Here is a 22,750-nt window from a genome sequence, read left to right as displayed (position 1 = left end):
TCACTGGTGAATTCTACCAAACCTTTAAAAAAATAATTAACACTAGAGGAGGAGTTAAGATGGAAGAGTAGTAGAGGTGCCCTGAGCTTTTCTTGTCCCTAGATCAACATCAAATCATTCTGAACACCTAGAAAGTTGATTTGAGGATTAACACAACAATTTGCAAAATTTGAGCGACAGATCTTGGCAGGTATGCAGTGAAGAGGGGTGATTTGGGGGGAGAAAACTTGCAGTGCCAGAGGATAGGGAGCTGTTTTTGAGCAGAGAGGACAAAGAGAAAAAGAGAAAGGGGGGACAGAGTGCAGCATGCTGGGACTGTGCAAGAAAAGCACTCTCCCTGAAAAGAGCTAGAGAGAAAGAGTGTAACCACTCACAGAGGACTGAACAAGAAATCTGTTCCACAAAACCACTGGAAAAAGGAGTGGGTTTCACCACGGCCAGTTTGTTGTAAACAGCGGAGCACAGTCTTGTCTGAACTTTTGAGCTCAGTGCCTGGAGATGCTCTGATGAGGAAGCCTGGCAAATTCCAGGAATGGGCAGTGCAGTCTGAGGGGCCCCTATGCCACATGGGGAGAGTGGTTTCTCTGCTTAAGAGTACATTTGGTAGAGGCTAGATGGCCTGTGGGCAAAAGTCCTGGCAGGCCCCAGAGAGCTGCCATGTTTATTGGTACAGGAACAAAGACGCTGGCTGAGGGCAGCAAACCCTGGTACCAGTTATGTGTTGCAATTTACCATACTCAAAGTCTCTGCCACTGCATAGTTGCACAAATGTTTTCTGGGACAAGTTGGTAGCTGGCCATTGCTTCACAAGACTATCCCCCAGAGGATCAGTGCAGGTATGAACCATGGGGGTGTCTGGGGTTTTCAAACAGCCCTATTTGAGATAAAGCTATGGAAGGAGGCACTGCCTGGCAGGCAGACAGCCTGGACACAGAGTAAAGGCAGGGAGTGGAGGAAAGGCTGAGACAAAGGAAGGGTGACTAATTGTGCATCTCTGAGGCCATGAAATTTCTGCTCTGGAGACTAGAGAGGGGGGTGAAGCCATTTTTACTACTAGCACACCTGCAATGATGGACCCCCATGAACTAAGCAGCACCACCAAGGGGAGAATGGAACCTTTACACCAAGGCCTGACTACCTGCATCCTCCTGGCACATCTCTAGAAGGGCAAGTTGGCCTGAGAAACAGAGAAGCAGGCCCCTACCCAAGAAGACCAGCACAAATCCTTTCCACCCGCTTAGTCTATGGATCATAGTATGCTGCAAAGTTTCAGATTTAGAGGAAATTCGATCTAGACTCATTTGGGTGTGTTTTTGTTTGTTCATGTTTGTTTTCTTTGCTTCTGTTTTTATGTTGTTTTTTTCTTCCTTGGATAAAGAGCAAATTTTTTTATTAATTTCATTTATTCTATTTTATATTTTTTAATGTTTTAATTTGAAAATTTTTATTAATTTTTTTTCTTCCTCAAAAATGAAAAGATGGGGGAATTCACCCCCAAAAAAAGAACAGCAAGAAATGATGGCCAGGGATTTAGTCAATACAGATATAAGTAAGATGTCTGAACTAGACTTTAAAACCATAATTGTAAGATTATAAGTTGGGGTTGAACAAGTACAAAGAATTCTAAAATTTGTATGGAACCAGAAAAGACCCCAAATAAGCAAGTAATGTGAAAAAGAAAATCAAAGCTGGAGATATCACAGACTTCAAGTTGTTTTACAAAGCTTGATTCATTAAGACAGTATGGTACTGGCACAAAAACAGACATACAAATCAATGAGAGAAACAAAGAACACAGATATGGACCCACAAATGCATGGCCGACTAATCTTTGACAAAACAGGAAAGAATATCCAATGGAAAAAAAGTCTCTTCAGCAAATGGTGTTGGGAAAAGTGGACAGCGACATGAAGAATGAACCTGGACCACTTTCTTATGCCATGCACAAAAAATAAACTCAAAATGGATGAAAGACCTAAAGGTAAGACAGGAAACCATCAAAATCCTTGAAGAGAAAACAGGCAACAACCTCTTTGACCTTGGGTGCAGCAACTTCTTACTTGACATGTTTCCAGAGGCAAGGGAAACAAAAGCCAAAATGAACTACTGGGACCTCATTAAGATAAAACCTTTCTGCACAGTGAAGGAAACAATCAGCAAAACTAAAAGGTAACCAATGGAATAGGAGAAGATGTTTGTAAATAACATATCAGACAAAGGGTTAGTATCCAAAATCTATAAAGAACTTACCAAACTCAACACCCAAAAAACAAATAATCCAGTGAAGAAATGGTCAAAAGACATAAATAGACACTTTTCCAAAGAAGACATTCAGATGGCTAACAGACACATGAAAAGATGTTCAACATCCCTTATTATTAGGGAAATACAAATAAAAACCACAATGAGATACCACTTCACACCAGTCTGAATGGCTAAAATTGACAACTGAGGAAACAACAGATGTTGGCAAAAATAAGGAGAAAGGGGAACCCATTTGCACTGCTGATAGGAATGCAAACTAGTGCAGTCACTCTGGAAAAGAGTATGCAGGTAGCTCAAAAAGTTAAAAATAGAACTAACCTATGACCACGCAAGTGTACTACTAGGTATTTATCGAAAGGATACAAAAATACTGATTCAAATGGAGCACATTCACCCCAATGTTTATAGCAGCACTATCAACAATAGCCACATTATGGAAACAGCCCAAAAGTCCATCAACTGACGAATGGATAAAGAAGATGTGGTATATACGTACAACAGAGTATTACTCAGCAACCAAAAAGAATGAAATCTTGCCATTTGGAACAACATGGATGGAAATAGAGTGCATAATGCTAAGCAAAGTAAGTCAGTGAAAGACAAATATCATCTGATTTCATTCATATGTGGAATTTAAGAAACACAATAGATGAACATAGGGGAAGGGAAGGAAAAATGAAATAAGATAAAAACAGAGGAGGCAAACCATACGAGACTCCTAAATATAGAGAACTGACGGTTGCTGAAGGGAAGGTTGGTGGGGCATTGACTAAATGGGCGACAGGCATTAAGGAGGGCATTTGTTAAGATGGACAACTGGGTATTATATGTAAGTAATAAATCACTAAAATCTACTCCTGAAACCAATGCTACACTATTGGTTAACTAACTTGAATTTAAATTTAAAAAATTCTTGTTAAAAAATTTGACACTAATCCTTTTTAAACTAAAAAAAAACAACAACAACAAAAAACAAAACAAACCAAAAAACCCCACACAACTGAAGGATAGGGCACACTTCCAAACATATTTTATGATGCCAGGACTACACTGACATCAAAGCCAAAAAAGACACTACAAAAAACCAAAAACTATAGGTCAATAACCCTGATGAACACAGATGTAAAAATCCTCAATAAAATAATAGTAAACCAAATTCAGCAGCACATTAAAAGGTCAGACACCATGACCAAGTGTAATTTATCCCTTGGATGCAAGAATGGTTCAATATATCCAAGTCAATTAATGTGATACACTGCATTTTCAGAACAAAGGATAAAAATCACATGATCATCTCAACAGATGTAGAAAAACCGCTTGATAAAATCCAACACTCCTATGATAAAAAATTTCAACACATTAGGTATAGAAAGAATGCAGCTCATCATAATAAAGCCATACATGAAAGTCCACAGCTAACTCATACTCAAACTTTTCCTCTACAATCAGGAATAAGACAAAGATGCTCACTCTCACCTCTTCTATTAAACATACTACTAGAATTCCTAACCAGAGAAATTAGGCAAGAAAAATAAATAAAAGGCATAGAAATTAGAGAGAAAAATGTATCATTTTCTCTGCTTTCAGATCACATGACCTTGTGCATAGAAAACCATCAATACAACACCAAAAAACTGCAAGAAACTAATGAATAAATTCAGTAAAGTTGCATATTATCAAAGTAATATACAAAATTCAACTGCATTCTATGCACTAACTACCCCCAAATAAGGAAAACAATCCCATTTACAATAGCAACAAAAAAGAAAAAAATACTTAGAAATAAACTTAATGAAGGAGGCAAAAGACTTGTATACTGAAAACTATAAGAACATTACTAAAAGATATTTAAAAGACACAAATAAATGGAGAGACATCTTGTGTTCATGGACTAGAAGACTTAACATTGTTAAAAAATGTCCATACTACTCTCAAACATCTTCTGAGAAAGAAATCTAGAGGATTAGGTTAAAGAAGAGGAAATAGACAGCTTTCAGGGACTGCTGACCTTCAGTGATGTGGTCAAAGAATTCTCTCAGGAGGAGTGGGGATGCCTGAACCACATTCAGCGGGAATTGTACAGGAATGTGATGTTAGAGAACTATGGAAAACTCCTCTTGGGTCTCATTGTGTCAAAGCCAGACCTGGTCATCCTTTTGGAACAAAAGAGGAACCCTGAAATGTGAAGAGAAAGGAGACAGTAGCCTTACATCCAGTTATGTCTTATGACACCCTGGGATTGTTGACAAAGACAAGCAAAGAAGAGTTATTCCATAAAGTGCTATTGGGAAGATATGGAAGCTTGGCTTTGAGAATTCACAGTTAATGAAAGACTGAGAAGGTGATGGAAGGAAGTGAAGGGCAGAAAGAATGTTATTATGGATATAACTAAACTGAGACAATTACCCTTAATTGAATCCTTACTGCCAAAAGAGATAGGGAATATAAAACATTTTGGGGAAAACTCCAGTTAGGTTTGCAGAACAATGTCTTATAAACAGAAAGAACCAACTCCATTTTTTAAACATACATATTCTCTGAAAAGAAATTTGGAAAATCTGGAAAGTCATCTATTCCATGCAGAAACCAATGATTTAAATCACTTCAAACATTTCTGAAAATTAGAAATTTAAAAATGAATATAAAAATTGTAATTGTAATCAATTTGAAAAGTCCTTTTCTGAGGGTTCATTATTCTTCTACAACAAATAATCCCTTCTTGTTCCAAAGTCACCTAATTTTGATAAACATAGGAGAGTCTTTATCCCACCTCACCGTTCAAAAGTTATCACAGACATAATTTGGAGCAACATTTTATGTGTAATGAACTTAGGAAGAAGGCCTTTTGTGAAGACTTTATTTTTAATAATTACCAAGGTATTTATAATGGAGACAGAGCTTCTGAATGCAATGAATCTGGGAAAAAAAATTAACAAGGATCAAATCCTAATAAACTTCAGAGAACTCAGTTTCCAGATACCATTATAAAAGTAATAAATGTCTGAAAGTTTTCTATAAAAAAAAAAAAAGAAAATGAAAAAAACCAAAAAACCTGTCCATATTTCCCAAAGCCATCAACAGATTCAGTGCAATCCTTATCAAAATTCCAATGGCATTTTTAATGGAAATAAACAAATCTTAAAATTAATATGAAACCACAGAAGACCTCAAATACTCAAAACAATTTTGACAAAGAACACTTTCTGATTTCAAAATATATTACAAAGCTACAGCAATTAAAACAATACAGTACTGGCATAAAGACAGACATATACACCAATGGAAAAGAATAGCGTCCAGAAATAAACCCACACATAAACTGTCAACTGCTCTTAACAAAGGTACCAAGAATACACAATGGGTAAAGGATAGGCTCTTCAACAAATGATGTTGGAAAAACTGGACTTTTTAACAAATAATTTGGGGGGAAAGGGTGAAAAAGGGGTAACTTATAGATTAAAAAAGATTTAAGAAATATATCAAGTCAAAACATGTTTGTTTGGATACTGATTCTGAAAAATGAAAAGTAAAAATGAAAAAGAATTATAAGACAAATCAGGAACACCTGAACATATACTGGGTATTTGCTATTAACATTGATTTTTTAAGGTATGATAATGGTATTATTGTCATTTAAAAAAACGAAAGTGTTTCTGCCTTTGAGAGACACGTACTGAAATATCTGTGGATATGATTATTTGATGACAGAAATTTCCTTGGAAATAATTCAGTAGTGTATGGGGAGAGTGGAAGTAGAAATGAAATAAGTTTGGCTATGAATGATTAAATGTTGAAGCAGTGTAATGGTACGGGGGGGTTATTATACTATTCTCTCTTTTATGTATGTTTCAATTTTTACATGGTAAGGTTTAAAAATGAGAAAAAAAATGGGAGGAGAGGAATTGTAGATAGGGAGTAGAGAAATATTCCATACTATAAAAGGAAGCTTTATTACAAAGGGAAAAAGGTAAATAGGTCAATAATCAGAAGGAGATATCTTTAAGCAAATATACTTTTAAAGGATAGGAAAATAACAGCACGTTTTTATGCTGATAAGAAAAGTCAAGTGAAAAGAGAAAAGTAAAAATTCAGGAGACTGGAAAATTTTGGTAACTATATCTTCGGATGGATAAAAAGGGATAGGATTTAGAACACAAATGTATGACTTGACCTTTGCTTATAAGTCCGCATGGTTCTTTCATGTATATTCATCACTGATAACACATGAAAAGACAAATTGTTTGAATTCAGATGCAGGAAGGTATATAGTTGTAATAAGAACATAGGGAAATTCTCTTTTGATCTTCTTTTCTCCATGACACAGAAGCAAGGTCATAAATAAAGAGGAGGAGACTGAGGAGGAGGTGTTGGAGATTTGAAGACATACAGAAAGGTACAACTACCATCTAATATGGTGAAAGAGATAATGTATTAGTACAGGGCTTAGGAAAATCTGGTCTGCTGTCTGTTTTTCTAAATACAGCTTTATGGAACACAGCCACATTCATCTGTTTATGTATTATGTGTATGGCTACTTTTGTGCTATAATAGCAGAGTTGAATAGTTATGACAGAGACCATATGGCTCACAGTATAAAAATCTTGTTACCTGGCCCTTTACAGAAAAAGTATGCCAACTCCTGGGCTAGAGAAATAAATCATAATGCTATGTGATAGACCAATGTGAAGTTAATGATCATGAATTTAAGCACAAAGGAGTCATTTGGTTATATGTTTATCTCCAGCTGCATGGAAGCAGATCCAAAATAGATGGAAAGTTGGGATTTAATCAACTTTATGGTTTACCCAAGTGTATTGTTTCTTATGGCTATTGTAACAAATCACCACAAACTTGGTAGCTGAAAACAATGTATTCTCTCATAGGTCTGTAGAAGAGAAATCTGAAATCACTATTGCTGACTGAAAATAATCACTGAAGTCAAGGTGTCAACAGGGCCACATTCTCTACAAAGGTTCTAGGGGACAATCTGCTCCTTGCCTCTTGCAGCTTCTATGCCTTGGTTTGTGGCCCATAACTATAATCTCTGTTTCCTGTTCACATTGCCTTCTCCTCTGTATGTCTTCTCTTTTTGCCTGTATGAAATTTTTCTGTCTCTAATAAGGACACTTGTGATTGGATTTAGAGCTCACCCTGATAATCCAAAAAAATTTCCCATTTCAAAATCCTTAACTTAATCATAAACTGCAAATACATGCTTTCATTATAAGGTAACATTTAGAGTTCCAGGAATTCGTTTTGGGTCACTATTATTCAGCTAAACAAACTCAATGAAACAAGAGAGGGACAGGAAAATTAAAGATGTGTTGAAGGGAGTAATTGTAAAGATTGACCATAGGATATAAGCTGGGTAAAGAGGGAAATGAAAGGGATAAAGAGCTAATCAAAAGTCAATGAATCAGAGGTCCCAGTGAGATCAACTGCAGTTGAGTTACAAGAAGGAGTTGGAGAAAGAAGTGGTGACTAGAGAGAGGGATGACTGAAGTAAAAATTATAGAAGGGTTGTAATTGTTAGCAATGTAATAGTTTAGGGTATGACCACTAGATCCAGTGACTCAAGAAGAATGAATGACAGCACTGGATGAAAGGTGGCAAAGGAACTGAGAGTCTGAGAATCCTTTTATTCCTTCCGTTTTAAACTTTTATTAATATTTTTGGAATACCAGTGTTTTATAGAATATAAGATAACAATGCGGAATTAACAAATACATACATCTTAGTTACTATTAACCCTAGAAACATGTGATAACTGCATAGGACTTAATGCACTATAGAAGAAAGGCTGGAATAAATTTTTGCTCTAATTCTCTGCAGAACAGCTTTCAGGGTTTACAGGTTTAATCAATACTAAAGGTAATACATAAAGAAAACCCTACATGGGATCAAATATTTTAATTATTTTGGGGGCACCTAGGTGGCTCAGTCAGTTAAGTGACCGACTTTGGCTCAGGTCATGACCTCACAGTTATGATTTGGAACCCCATGTCAGGCTGTGCACTGACAACTCAGAGCCTGGAGCCTACTTTGGATTCTATGTCTCCCTCTCTCTCTTTCTGCCCTCCCCCAGGTGTACTCCCCTTCTCTGCCTCTCAAAAATAAATTAATTAAAAAATTATTTTTCAGGGTGCCTGGGTGGTTCAGTCATTTGAGCAGCTAACGATTTCAGCTCAGGTCATGATCCCAGGGTCATGGGATTGAGCCTGAAACTCAGCGCAGAGCCTGCTTGGGATTCATATTCTCTCTCTCTCTCTCTCTCTCTCTCTCTCTCTCTCTCTCTCTCTCTCCCCCCCCCCTCCCTCCTTCTGTCTCTCCCCACCTCTTAAATAGATAATTAATTAATTAATTAATTTTCCAAAATATACCAGAAATAAGATCATAACTAGCATATTCTTCAGGAAGCAAAGGAACAATAAGCATTAAAATTTGGTTTCTTAATTTATGTACATTTCATAGATGCTCAGTAATTTTCTTAAAATACTGTCAATAAATACCTATACATTATCTATATTCTTCGCTGTCTTGAGACAGCCCAACACCTCTTCAGCCTCATCTCCCAGTATTACTGCTTCCCTTACTCCACCACAATGCACTTACTAAATTTCAAACAATTTAAAATCACATATAGATGCCCAAAGATCCGTATCTTTTCACATATCCACACCTTTCTGTACAGTGTTCTCTGATTGATCCTTCTGGCAGACAGCTATATGCCTTTTAAAACCTAAATGAAAAGTCAAATTTTCTGGAAAATTATTTTGGACGTTCCTCTCTCTCATCCCTTCATTAGTCCTTCCCTCTTGTATGGTTAAACATCAACACCTCTTTTCTTTTTTTTTTTTTAATTTTTTAATTTTTTAATTTTTTTTAACGTTTTTATTTTGTTTTTGAGACAGAGAGAGAGCATGAACGGGGGAGGAGCAGAGACAGAGGGAGACACAGAATCGGAAGCAGGCTCCAGGCTCTGGGCCATCAGCCCAGAGCCCGACGCGGGGCTCGAACTCACGGACCGTGAGATCGTGACCTGAGCTGAAGTCGGACGCTTAACCGACTGAGCCACCCAGGCGCCCCTCAACACCTCTTTTCTATCTATACTGTGCACCTATTTCTATTGTTTTACTTTATAAATCTAATAGTATAATGTACTGTTCTGCATAGTTGTTCTACTCATTACTAAAAGTGGGGTATTGAACTCTCTAGCTGTTGTTGTTGGACAGTCTATTTGTCCTTCCAATTGTCACTTTTTGCTTCTTGTACTCTGAGACTCTTAGATGGATGTGTGTTTGTGCTTGTTAATTTTTTCTGATGGATTGACCCTTTTATCAATGTAATATTCCCCTCTTTAAAACTTACTGCAGGGGCGCCTGGGTGGCGCAGTCGGTTAAGCGTCCGACTTCAGCCAGGTCACGATCTCGCGGTCCGTGAGTTCGAGCCCCGCGTCGGGCTCTGGGCTGATGGCTCAGAGCCTGGAGCCTGTTTCCGATTCTGTGTCTCCCTCTCTCTCTGCCCCTCCCCCGTTCATGCTCTGTCTCTCTCTGTCCCAAAAATAAATAAACGTTGAAAAAAAAAATTAAAAAAAAAACTTACTGCAAAAGTCAGAGACTGTTTCTGTATTACAAAACTTGGCCTAACGTATAGAATAGGTGAGAAATAAATGTGTTTTTAAAATAAAACCTATTTTAATTTTCAATAACATAGAAGATTACACAATCTCCTATAGAACTATATTCCAATGCCCCATTTTGTGTACTTTTTCCTATAGAATAAAAATCACACATTTTGCAATTCATATTGATATTCTTTTGTTCTGCTTTTAGTATATATATACCAAACATATAGTCACATTTCTATATATATCAAGTCTGTGCGCTAGATGGCCAAGTCATTACTCAGCTTTCTCTTTAGTAACTTAAAATTTTCCAGTAAAGAAAATTCTTATAAATTTGATTTTCTAAATCTTTGAATATTCTTGTGGTTCTTCTCTGAATTATCTCCAAATTCCTCAACTAGATCCATATTCTAAATTAATGAACAATTTTCATCATTTGTGTACCCTTATTTATACTGTTTTAAAACTTTATTATCAATTTATAATGCCTTATTTGGTAAAACAATTAAATATGTTCCTGATCTATGTATGTCTGTCTTCTCTAGTCAATCTCAGGTATATTATTGACAAGTATTTCTATTCAATAATCCTTTGAGCACCTACTATGTACAAATATTGTTATATGTTACCAGGAAACACACAATAAACAGTGGTAGAATTTATTCATTATAAATTTATGCTAGTTAACTGCAACTTAGATATAACTGCTGCTCAATGGCCATTCTGTGTATATGATAGCAATTATTCTAAATTTCCACTTTTGCCCAAACTTTTAACACATGCCTATCTCTTCCTTTTACCGGATAAATTTTCCTTCTTACTAAAAACACAGAAGTTACTGATAAATTCTATTTTTGTATGCTTGATCCCAGAATTTATTCTTCTCTTTTTTCCTTTACGGGGGGGCAGGGTGGAAGGTGAATCAGCAATGGAAATCTATAGGATGATAATCTCTCCAGAACTTCATAGTCCAGACTAGAAATTGAGCGTACTAGGGAAAAACAGCCTAAGCTAGTGAGTAGAAATATGAAAATGAAAAAATCCTTGGGAAGGAGGCCCACTGTGCCACTAAATGTACTGTTGAAATGGCTGATCCCGGGGTTTGGGCTGATAACAAAGCCAGTATAAAAACTGAAGAAGTTGTAAAGAATAAAGGAACTGGCAATCACGATAAGACAGAACATTTTTCTGAGAATAACAAAATTGGAGGAAGAACCAAAGATGATGTGGTCAGAAAAAAATTCCAAAAGTTAATATTCTGAGGGTATAAAGATTTAAACTATGTAAATCACATATTACTTTAAATCAGTACAGAAGGCAAAAAATGGGTCAACAATGCCCTTGAAAGACCATTACAACTACTCAACATTGGAAATTTACATACTGTCTTCCTCAATATTATAACTCTAACAGACATAGTTTCCCTTTCAGAATCAGAACAGACTATTGTTTCTTTGTGCCAACAATGAATTAACTGGTTTGAGTTTTAGAGGCTGTGTTGTATCAACAATATGTGGTTTTTTTTTTTATTTTTACTTACTCTATCTATCTATCTATCTATCTATCTATCTATCTATCTATCTTTATTTAATTTTGGGAGACAGAGAGAAAGCAGGGGAGGGGCAGAGAGAGAGGGAAGCACAGAATCTGAAGCAGGTTCCAGGCTCCAAGCTGTCAGCACAGAGCCTGACACTGGGACTGAACCCACAAAGTGTGGGATTATGACCTGCAGGCGGAAGTCAGATGCCATCCAGCTGAGCCACCCAGGCCCCCCAAATTTTTATTTTAAAAATGTTTTAAATGTTTATTTATTTTTCAGAAACACAGTGTGAGTGGGGGAGGGGCAGAGAGAGAGGAAGACACAGAATCCAAAGCAGGCTCCAGGCTCTGAGCTGTCAGCACAGAGCCTGATGCAGGGCTCAAACCTATGGACTTGAAGACCATGACCTTACTGACTGAGCCACCCAGGCACCCCTGTGTTTTTAGATACCAGAAATTTAGTCAGTTTGGCCAGATGCTCAAATTGTAAGAGGCATTGTAAGTAGTGACGTCGAACCAGCTAAATGGATTATAAATTCAAGTCTCTTGTCTCATACTCACTCCAAGGGATAAACACATTGAGTACAATGCCTACTGAACATCCAAAATATTTAAATAATTCTTTTCTTTTTGAACATATGATTTGATATTCATAAGTTAAAAGCTCGTATGCTGTGACTCTATTATAAAGAATAATGGAGTTGGAGAAGGAGATTAGAATCAAGATTGAGAAGCTAACTATGTTGGAAGCTACTGACAGGCTTCCTGAACTTTCCTAAAATGGCAGAAAACAGGAAAAGTACAGTTGCTAAAGTCATTAATTATTCTGAAAGGCTGGCTGAGCAGAAAGCAAAATTAATGAAATTTTCTATTTGTCTTTGTTTTCAGCAGCTTGATACAATATGCCTAGCTGTATGTGTACATATGTGTGTACATAGAAAATTTTTTTGGTTCTTGAATGTGCAAATGCTTTCAATTTTTATAAAATTCTCAGTATTTTTAAAAATATTGCTTCAATATCATTCTCTCTTTAAATGCTAGACATTTTTACCATGTGCTATATGTGTCTTAGGATCTATTTTGGTTTGAGCTTTGTTTTTTGTGTGTTCCAATGTGGCTATTGTCAACTGAACTCTCTCATTGTTCATTTATTTTCTCTTTCTGCGCTTAATCTTCCATTATACATATCTAATGAATTCTTCATTTCATTTAAAGCACCTTTCACTTCTATACTTTCCATTTGACTTTAAAAAAAAAAAACAAAAACAAGGTTTTAGATTTTTCCATCTTTTATTTTTATGAAGATATTAATTGCAGTTATTTTAAAATATCTGATAATTTTGGTATCTTAATCACCTGTGGGTCTGTTTTTTCTCTTGGTTTTAATTACTTGGAGGTGTTTGCACAGGATAAATTTCTAATGAGATGACTGACATTAAGGTTGAGAAATATTGTAGGCTCTGGATGCTGTTATCTTCCTTAAAAAGGTTATAACAGTTTTCTTCTGTCAGGCAGACTGAGTACCAGTGATTTTAGTCTTTGTTGGGGCTGATATATTTTAGTATTTTGTCTTCTCCTAAAATGTGGTCCTTCTGGGGTCTAAGTCTGTATTGTTTACCAAGGCTCTCCCATGTTGGCAGGGCTTAAATTGAACCTTTCCTTCAGGCCCATGCAGCTGCTGAAATCTCTGCTAACCTCTTCAGGCTTATAGATTGCTTTTTGATGAATTTCCTGGAATTTAAAAATGTACATATAGATCTTAAGAGTTGGTTAAAGTTGGCTAATGACAGTTAAGACTCATTTTCCACTGGGGTGCTCATATTCTACACCAGGAACAGAAAAATGCCCTCAGGAAAAAGCCAGGATGAATGTGGAGCTTACCAGTGCTTCTATTCTCTCAAATATCATACTCTCAAGTAGTATGTAAATTGGTTGTTCTCCAATTCCTTCAAACCATTGTTTTGGATGTTTTATTCAGTTTTCGTTGTTGTTTTCAGTGAAAGGGCTACCCAATACAAGCTACTCCATTACTGCTGGAATAGAGTCTCATCATTGCTTGAATGAGAAAGATTAATGTGAAGAACTACTGCATATCAACTGAAATTAATTACGGAGATATAGATTTCATTGTAAAAAGATAACTGTATGTACACAGGTAATAAATTTGATTGCTTTTTCATTACAGTGTAGGTTCAGTCCTTCTCAAAATCCCAAGTTAAATAATCATCTCCAGGAAATGCTGCATATAGACCCTTGAACTGTGTAGACCATAACTGAATAGTAGAGTCAAGATATATAATATAACGTTACAATTGCTCTTATCTCACTGACTTTTATTTACTTCCTGGTTATTTGTCTCTTACTTGCTGGAGTTTTAAAACAGGAACTAAAATAGGAAGTTTATTTAGGATTATCTTGGTGTTCCCAATGTAATTACAAGAGTCTTAAAAGTAGAAGAGAGAATCAGAGAGATAGCACTGTGAAGAAGAGGGTGCCTCACTGTTCACTTTGAGGTGGGGAGGGGAGCTATGAACCCAGGAAAGAAGGTGGCCACTAGATGCTCAAAAAACAAGGAAACAGATTCTTACCTAAAGCCTCCAGAAAGGAAGACAGCCTTGCCTACATCTTGATCTTAACCTAAATGAGATCCTGAATAGGATTTCTGAAGTACTGAATTGCAAGACAACAAATTTGTGTTATTTTAAGCCATTAAGTTTGTGATAATTTGTTGTGGTAGCCATAAAAAACTAATATAGAAGTCAACATACAGTGTCTAAAACTGATACCACAAAGGACATGGTATGAAACATATATATAAGTATCAAAACTAAAAGAAAGTGTTTGGTTATGGAAGCAGTGGGGGGAAAACCCAGATTACTAGTTTTTATTATTGTTATGAGCTATTTTGCATCATTTGATTTTTTTAAACACGAAAGATTACTTCAATGAAAAATAAGACTTAAGTTTTAAAGAAAAACCCAACAAACTAAGGAGGTTGTTTCTACGGTGGAAAAACCGGATTGCTCTTCTAATGTTTGCCTGGAGTAAGAGTAGAGGATTCAGTGAAACTAAGTTGTAGCTGATCTTTTCACTGTTTTTATTTCTACCTCTAGCCAGCAATTATCTTTCAAACTTTTCTGTTCTCCTCACCTCAAACATTATCAATTCTTCCTTCTCACACACTAACACTATAAACAAAAGGACTCACAGGAAAAAAGGTTTGCTTATCATGACTATCAGCAGTAAAACAGTTTATTTTTATTTGCAAGTGAATTGAAGAGAGGTTAGTGGAACTCATAGTATTACATTACCCCATATTACTGACAGGAAATTTGAAGGTAGAGGGAAATGTGGATGGAGAATATCTCAACTTCAGGTCTATGAAATGAACTCTGGTAAAAATCTGAAAGAGGCGTATAACAATACAAAGATACCATGATTTTTAGAGAAAGCGCAAAGGCAAGATGCTTCTAGTGAAAACTGCTTGGAAAAGGACTGTTCTAAAACAAAATCATATTCTTTTTCTACAGACTTTTAATAGGAAGTGGTTATTCTCAATTCATTTGTCATGTAATCACACATGCTGTCTTGTTTTGTTATTGTTTCTGATGTGCGTGTGTGCGTGTGTGTTTTCTTTTCACATCGCATTATAAATTATTAGAAAGCAGGAATAGTTCTTACCTTTTTTAAAAGATATATTACTGAGTGTTTAGCATTCTTATATGCATACATAAGGCACTTTATATATAACTCTTAAATAAATATGAAGATGTTTTTACATTGAGAAAGATGAATAATTAAAGATATACCTTGTTCATTCTCTTCTTTTTTACTCCTATAACTAAGTCTTCCCTGTTCCCTACTAAGTGGTTCAACTAGGCTTCCTGCCAAACCTAATTCAACATTCTGACAATTTACCTTAGACATTATAAGCTACTAAAGTTATAAATTTGAATAGCACTGAAGGAGCATATCTCTATAGCATTCTTTATACCCAACAACATGAACTTGCAATAGCATGGGAATTCAATAAAACACTAAAAAAGAACCAAAGGTACTTTTAATAAGATTATAATTTAATTGCTTTATCTACATACTTATGTTCTGTTGAAAAAAAAATCTGCTAAAACCACGAGAATAGTTTGTAACTGCCAGCAATTTTGCTCCCAGGGGTCATTTGGCAATGTCTGAACACATTTTAATTAGTTACAGCATGGATGATGCTACTAGCATGCAGTGTGTAGAGGCCAGTAATACTGCTTAGCATCCTACAATGCACAGTAAGGCTTCTCACAACAATTATTTGTTCCAAAATGTGAACAGTGCTAAAACTGAGAAATGCTGCATTAAAGGAATGAAGACTAACTAGAAAATGAGAAAACATTTTTTTAGAAGAATTCACAATATATTTTTCATGGCTTCTGATACAGATCTTTCCAACATAGGAATTTAACAGTAACAATAAATATACAGTTTTGTTTATTTAACTCAAATAATTTAATGAGCACCTATAATGTCACAGCAAAGTGTTGTGCTATGTGCTGAAAAGAATATAAAGAAAAAATTTAGAGCACAAAGAAGTTTAAGTCATCATCCATGTCTATCAAGAACTGACAATACAGTTAGAAAAATGTGATATAATTAAGTATAGCAACATGTAATTAAGCTTAAAATGAATGATACAGATAATAATAATGATCAAATAGTAGAGTACAGAATATAAAAATCAGAGTGGGCTAGAGTGGCTACTTACAACCTGACAAAGAAAATGAAATTTATTTATGGCCTAAAGGGGATTAAATTTAGATAAAGATAAAGGAAAAAAGTACTTCATGTGAAAAGTATAGTGAGTTAAGATAGTAAAGATCTACACTGATTACCTATAGCACAAGTTGGATGTTCAAATGAAGTAGTCTAGAGTTGGAAAGACACAGGGGGCAGGGCCAAGGAAGTCTTAAATGTTAGGCTGAATAATGCTGTTATTATAAAGTCACTGAGAAGCAAATGACATTTCTTTGATGAGTGAAGTAACATACGAAAGTAGATTTCATTAGTGTGTTAATCAAATACCTAGAAATAAACCTAACCAAAGAAGTAAAAGATCTATACACTAAAAACTATAGAGAGCTTATGAAAGAAATTGAAGAAGACACAAACGGAAAAACATTCCATGCTCATAGATTGGAAGAACAAATATTGTTAAAATGTCAATACTGCCCAAAGCAATCTACATATTCAATGTAATCCCTATCAAAATAACACCAGCATTCTTCACAGAGCTAGTACAAACAATCCTAAAATTTGTATGGAACCAGAAAAGACCCCCAATAGCCAAAGCAATCCTGAAAAAGAAAACCAAACCTGGAGGAATCACAATTCCAGACTTCAAGCTGTTTTACAAAACTGTAATCATCAAGACAGTATGGCACTGGCACAAAAACAGACACATAGATCAATGGAACAGAATAGAGAACTAAGAAATGGACCCACAAACATATGTCCAACTAATCTTTGACAAAGCAGGAAAGACTATCCAATGGAAAAAAAGGCTCTTCAGCAAATAGTATTGGGAAAACTGGACAGTGACATGAAGAATGAACCTGGACCACTTTCCTACACCATGCACAAAAATAAACTCAAAATGGATGAAAGACCTAAAGGAAAGACAGGAAGCCATCAAAATCCTAGAGGAGAAAACAGGCAACAACCTCTTTGACTTTGCACGCAGCAACTTTTTACTTGACATGTACCTGGAGGCAAAGGAAACAAAAGCCAAAATGAACTATTGGGACCTCATCAAGATAAAGAGCTTCTGCACAGTGAAGGAAACAATCAGCAAAACTAAAAGGCAACTGACAGAATGGGAGAAGATATTTGCAAATGACATTGGATAAAGGATTCGTATCCAAGATCTATAAAGAACTTACCAAACTCAACACCCAAAAAACAAATAATCCAGTGAAGAAATGGCCAAAAGACATAAATAGACACTTTTCCAAAGAAGACATTCAGATGGCTAACAGACACATGAAAAGATGCTCAACATCCCTTATTATCAGGGAAATAAACACCACAATGAGATACCACCTCACACCAGTCTGAATGGCTAAAATTAACAACTGAGGAAACAACAAATGTTGGCAAAAATGAGGAGAAAGAGGAACCCTTTTGCACTGCTGGTGGGAATGCAAACTAGTGCAGTCACTCTGGAAAACAGTATGGAGGTAGCTCAAAAAGTTAAAAATAGAACTAACCTATGACCATGCAAGTGTACTACGAGATATTTATTGAAAGGGTACAAAAGTACTGATTCAAGTGAGGCACATTCACCCCAATGTTTATAGCAGCACTATCAACAATAGCCAAATTATGGAAACAGCCCAAATGTCCATCGACTGACGAATGAAGAAGATATGGTGTGTGTGTGTGTGTGTGTGTGTGTGTGTGTGTGTGTGTATGCATACACACACACACACACACACACACACACACACACACAATAGAATACTACTCGGCAAATCTTGCCATTTGTAACAACTTGGATGAACTAGAGTGTATTATTCTAAGTGAAATAAGTCAGAGAAAGGCAAATAGTATATGATTTCACTCATGTGGAATTTAAGAAACAAAACAGATGAACATTGGGGAAGGAAGGAAAAATAAAATAAGATAAAAACAGAGGGAAGCAAACCATAAGAGACTCTTAAATACAAAGAACTGACGGTTGCTAGAGGGATGTTGGGTGGGGGCGATGGGCTAAATGGGTGATGAGCATTAAGAAGGGCACTTGTTAAGATAGACAACTGGGTGTTCTATGTAAGTTTGAGTCACTAAATTCTACTCCTGAAATCATTATTACACTATATGTTAACTAACTTGGATTTAAATAAATAATAAAAAAATAAAAGTAGTCTTGCAACTGAATTCAACAATCAATTAAAAAAAGTGTATTAGAGTTCTCCAGAGAAACAGAATAATTAGATATGGATATTCATGTAAATAGATACAGAAATATAGATATAGATACAAATATATATACAGATATAAATGTGGATACAAATATAGATATAGACATAGATGCAGACTGAAGATATTAAGAATTGGGTCACATTGTCATGGAGGCCAAGAAGTCCAACAATCAGCCATCTGCAAGCTGGAAAACCAGGAAAGCAGGTGGTTATAATTCAGTCCAAGTCTGAAAGTCTGAGAACCATGGAGCCAGTGTCCAAGGGCAGAAGATAAATGGTCCAATCTGTACATATTGATCTTAAAGATCAAAAGCAGAGAGATAATTTGCCCTTTGTTGGCTTTTTTGTTCTTTCTGGCACCCAGTGGATTAGATGATGCCTGTCCATATTGGTGAGGGGGATATTTTTTACTGAGTCTACTGAATCAAATGCTAATCTCTGCCCAAAACACCCTCATAGACACACCCAGAAATAATGTTTTACCAGCTATCTAGGCATTCCATAGGCCAATCAAGTTGACACATACAATTAACCATAATTGGAAGATTACTTTGGAAGCAGTATTGTAGCATGAGGTGACAGAAACATCAGAAAAGGGATAATTGTAATAATTTATGTATGTGATAATAAGAATCTGATTTAGAAGAAAAAAACAGACTAAAGAGCAGTAGGGAAAATTAAAGAAGAACAGTCAGATTTTCTTTTTTAAAGAAGAGTAAATATTTTGCACCTAACAGTTTAAGAAAGTATGGAAAGTGTATTTCACATAGATCTGCAAAACACCAGATAGAGAATTAAAAAACCTTAGCTTGATAACAGCTTTATTTCTGACAAAGAGTTATAAGACTTTAGGTACACTGCTTAATCTCCCAAAGAGCCAGATTTTATCAATAAAATAGGCAAAATTATGACCAACTTTCTCCCTCATAAATTTTTTAACAGTAACAAATAGTACATATGAATATACTTTATAAAGTCTAAATGCTACAGAATATAATTATTATTCAAAGTAAGAAAAACTGGAACAGTTTTACTTATTATATGACTATAATAAATACAGGGCTTACTAAGATATGATTGTCTTAAAATGAGTAAAAATTACATAATTTTTAATTTTAAATGATTAAAAACTAAAACTCTAACTCCAGGTTTTTTACACGGTTTTATTTTGCTTAACTGTAATTTATTTTCTCCATTTTGATAGTCCAACTGTTATATGACTTTCTGAATACAAAAATGACTTTCAATTACATGTATTTTCTTATGGATTTATACAAAACAGATAGTATAAAATACTATAGTGATAAGAGTACTTACTTAGAAATCAAATCTGCTGGGTTTTATTTCTAGTTATTATATGAACTTATTTCCTAATCAATTGGAAACCTAAATGTCTAAAAATTATGCAATTTTTATCAAATTATCAAATTTTATCAATTTATCAAATTATCAACATTCTTTGAATTCAAAGAATTCAGAGAAAAAGAATATATGAATCAAAGAAAGAATATATGAATTCTTTCAAAGAAAGAGAATTATTCAAATAAATTTATTTTGAATTTTCAAAGAAAAAGAATATATGAATCTATTCTATAATTCTGTATGCAATATTATGCTCACAAATTTGAAAATGCTAAAGGAAGATTTCCTAAGAGAACATGAATTATAAAAATTGAAATAAGAAGATGTTTAAAAGTAAAAAAAAAAAAAAAAAAAAAAAGAAAGGGCCAACCACCAAGAGAGACTTAAAAGGCAGACAAGGTACACCTGGGTGGCTCAGTTGGTTAAGTGTCTAAGTGTCCAAGTCTCGATTTCGGCTCAGTTCATGAGTCTCATAACACAGTGAATCAATAGATAGTGTCTATCTTATACAAACAATTGTACAGCATTAAAAATATTTGATAAACTAGCATTAATTTGATGCCAAAACTAGGTTAATATCTTTTAAAAATGTAGATGCAAAAATCTTAATAGACTGTAGCAGTGTATTAAAATAAAACCATATAATGTCCAAGTAAGGTTTATCTCTGGAATAGGGTTCAATATAAATGAAAAAACAGAAGACCATCTCAATAGATACTGATGTTTTTAGTAAAACATTGTTTTTAATGTTTGTTTATTTATTTATTTTTGAGAGAGAGAGCAAGCCGGGGAGGGGTCGAGAGAGAGGGAGACGATCCCAAGCAGGCTCTGCACTGTCAGCACAGAGGCCCACAGCGGGCTGGAACTCACAAACTGTGAGATCATGACCTGAGCGCAAACCAAAAGTCGGACACTTAACTGACTGAACCACACAGACGCCCCTCAATAGATATTGAAAAAGTACTTGATAACATTCTAATTCGCTCCTGATTCAAATAAACAAAAACTAAAGCTTCAAATAAACTAGGAATAGAAGGAAAATTCCTCAACCTGATAATGGGGATATATAAGAAATCAAAAGTAACATAGTACTAAATGGTGAAATATTAGAAACATTTTCACTAAAACAGGAACAAGTCTGGAAATCACAATACCTTCAGTTTTAATTAAATCCATACTTCAGGCCTTATCAGAACAAATAAGAGTTCAATATATTGGGTGGACATGAGATTAATAAACAAAAACCAAAACACTAATAATGACCTATTAGAAAATGTAAAAGAGAAAAAAAGGGCTATGTTCGCTACAGGAAATATATATGCACATACCTATATATACATTCATACACACTAACTAGAAACAAGCCTAATGAGTAATTTGAAAAATCTGCTTTTTCAGCAAAGAAAGCTGTGTCTGCACTTGCGGATATCTTTTTTTTTTTATTTTTTAAAATATTTTTTTTTTCAACGTTTATTTATTTTTGGGACAGAGAGAGACAGAGCATGAACAGGGGAGGGGCAGAGAGAGAGGGAGACACAGAATCAGAAGCAGGCTCCAGGCTCTGAGCCATCAGCCCAGAGCCTGACGCGGGGCTCAAACTCCCGGACCGCGAGATCGTGACCTGGCTGAAGTCGGACGCTTAACCGACTGCGCCACCCAGGCGCCCCAGCGGATATCTTTTTGTGAAGGCACTCCTTTCAAGTTTAGAGTCCCTTCAGACACCTAAAGGTTAATCTGCAATATTAGAGGTTGTGTTGTAAACTCATGGGCCATGTTAATTCAATGTTTTAAGGTAATTTCTTTCGACATATGTATGTTTGTTTATGTGCATTCCTCTAATCAGTGACTGGGCTCTCTAGGCTAACATAGGTCCTAACTCTCCCTGTTGTCTTATACCAACACTTGGCATTTTTATAATACTTGTGTTGCAACTGAGGACATTTGATTTTGTAACTCTAAGTTTTACTATATGTCAACTTGAGTGTACAATTTCTGAGAACATAAAGCTATGTATTATGTTTTTTACCTTCTGCAGAACTTAACAAATCCTACAAAATAAGTGTTTAATAAATATTTGCTGGTTTATTGATTTTTGAGTGATTTTAGGGAGATTTTAAAGCAAATTTATGTTAGTACAATCATGCATGTAATGACCAAAATGACGATATAGTTTACACATTTAGAATATTAAACCCATTTGTTTCTAAATTCTATTTTCATTGGATTTATTCCCATGTTGGCTAGGAGATAAACTCTAGGCATTTGGTTACAGCCTTACACTCTTAATCTAATGATATGGTAAAGGAATAGTGTAGTTAGAATTTGCTATAGTAAGCATTTAGTAAATGAATATGTTCTTGATTAAAATTAGGCAATTTTCAAAGAATGTCAACACATTAAAGCAAATGAACTTGTTATCCAATGGGGAAGATGAAGCCCTATAGGAAATCTCATAGTGAGAATATTGAAGAAATATCTTTTCCTTTGCTTATTCCCTCCTGGCGGCCTAGAAAACAGCTCTTTTAGTTCTTTACAAGTTGTGCTGGAACAATTAGATATCAATATGCCATCAAATGAATCTTGATCTAAACCTCACACAAAAATGAACTCATATTGATCTTGTATCTAAAAGTAAAATCATAACAATTTTTAAGAAAACACAGGAAAAAATCTTTGTGGCCTCCAAAGCAGTTATTCAAACAGTTCATGAAAATTGATAACTTTTGCTCTGTGAAAGACACTGAAGAAAATGAAAAGACAAATTACAGATTGGAAACAAATATTAGCAAGTCACACATCCAACAAAAGGCTTGTATATATCTCCACAAAGGATATATAAAGAACTCTCAAAACTCAACAGTAAGAAAGCAAACAACCTATTCAAAAATGGACAAAAGATTTGAATAAACACTTGATCGACAATGATTTACAGATGACAAATAAGCAAATGAAGAAATGTTCAACACCATTAGCCAATAAGAAATTGAAATTA

The 22,750-nt window shown here is 35.2% G+C and overlaps 1 protein-coding gene across 14 annotated transcripts in view; it reads right to left on the bottom strand.

Annotated features, from left to right (window-relative positions):
* Positions 1 to 22,750, bottom strand: part of GPHN (gephyrin) — a 628,070-nt gene that overhangs the window by 376,981 nt on the left and 228,339 nt on the right. The gene's annotated exons all lie outside the window — the stretch shown is intronic.

This window comes from Lynx canadensis, chromosome B3, assembly GCF_007474595.2.
Source record: "Lynx canadensis isolate LIC74 chromosome B3, mLynCan4.pri.v2, whole genome shotgun sequence".
NCBI lineage: Eukaryota > Metazoa > Chordata > Mammalia > Carnivora > Felidae > Lynx > Lynx canadensis.
This window is presented reverse-complemented; position numbering and strand designations above follow the sequence as displayed.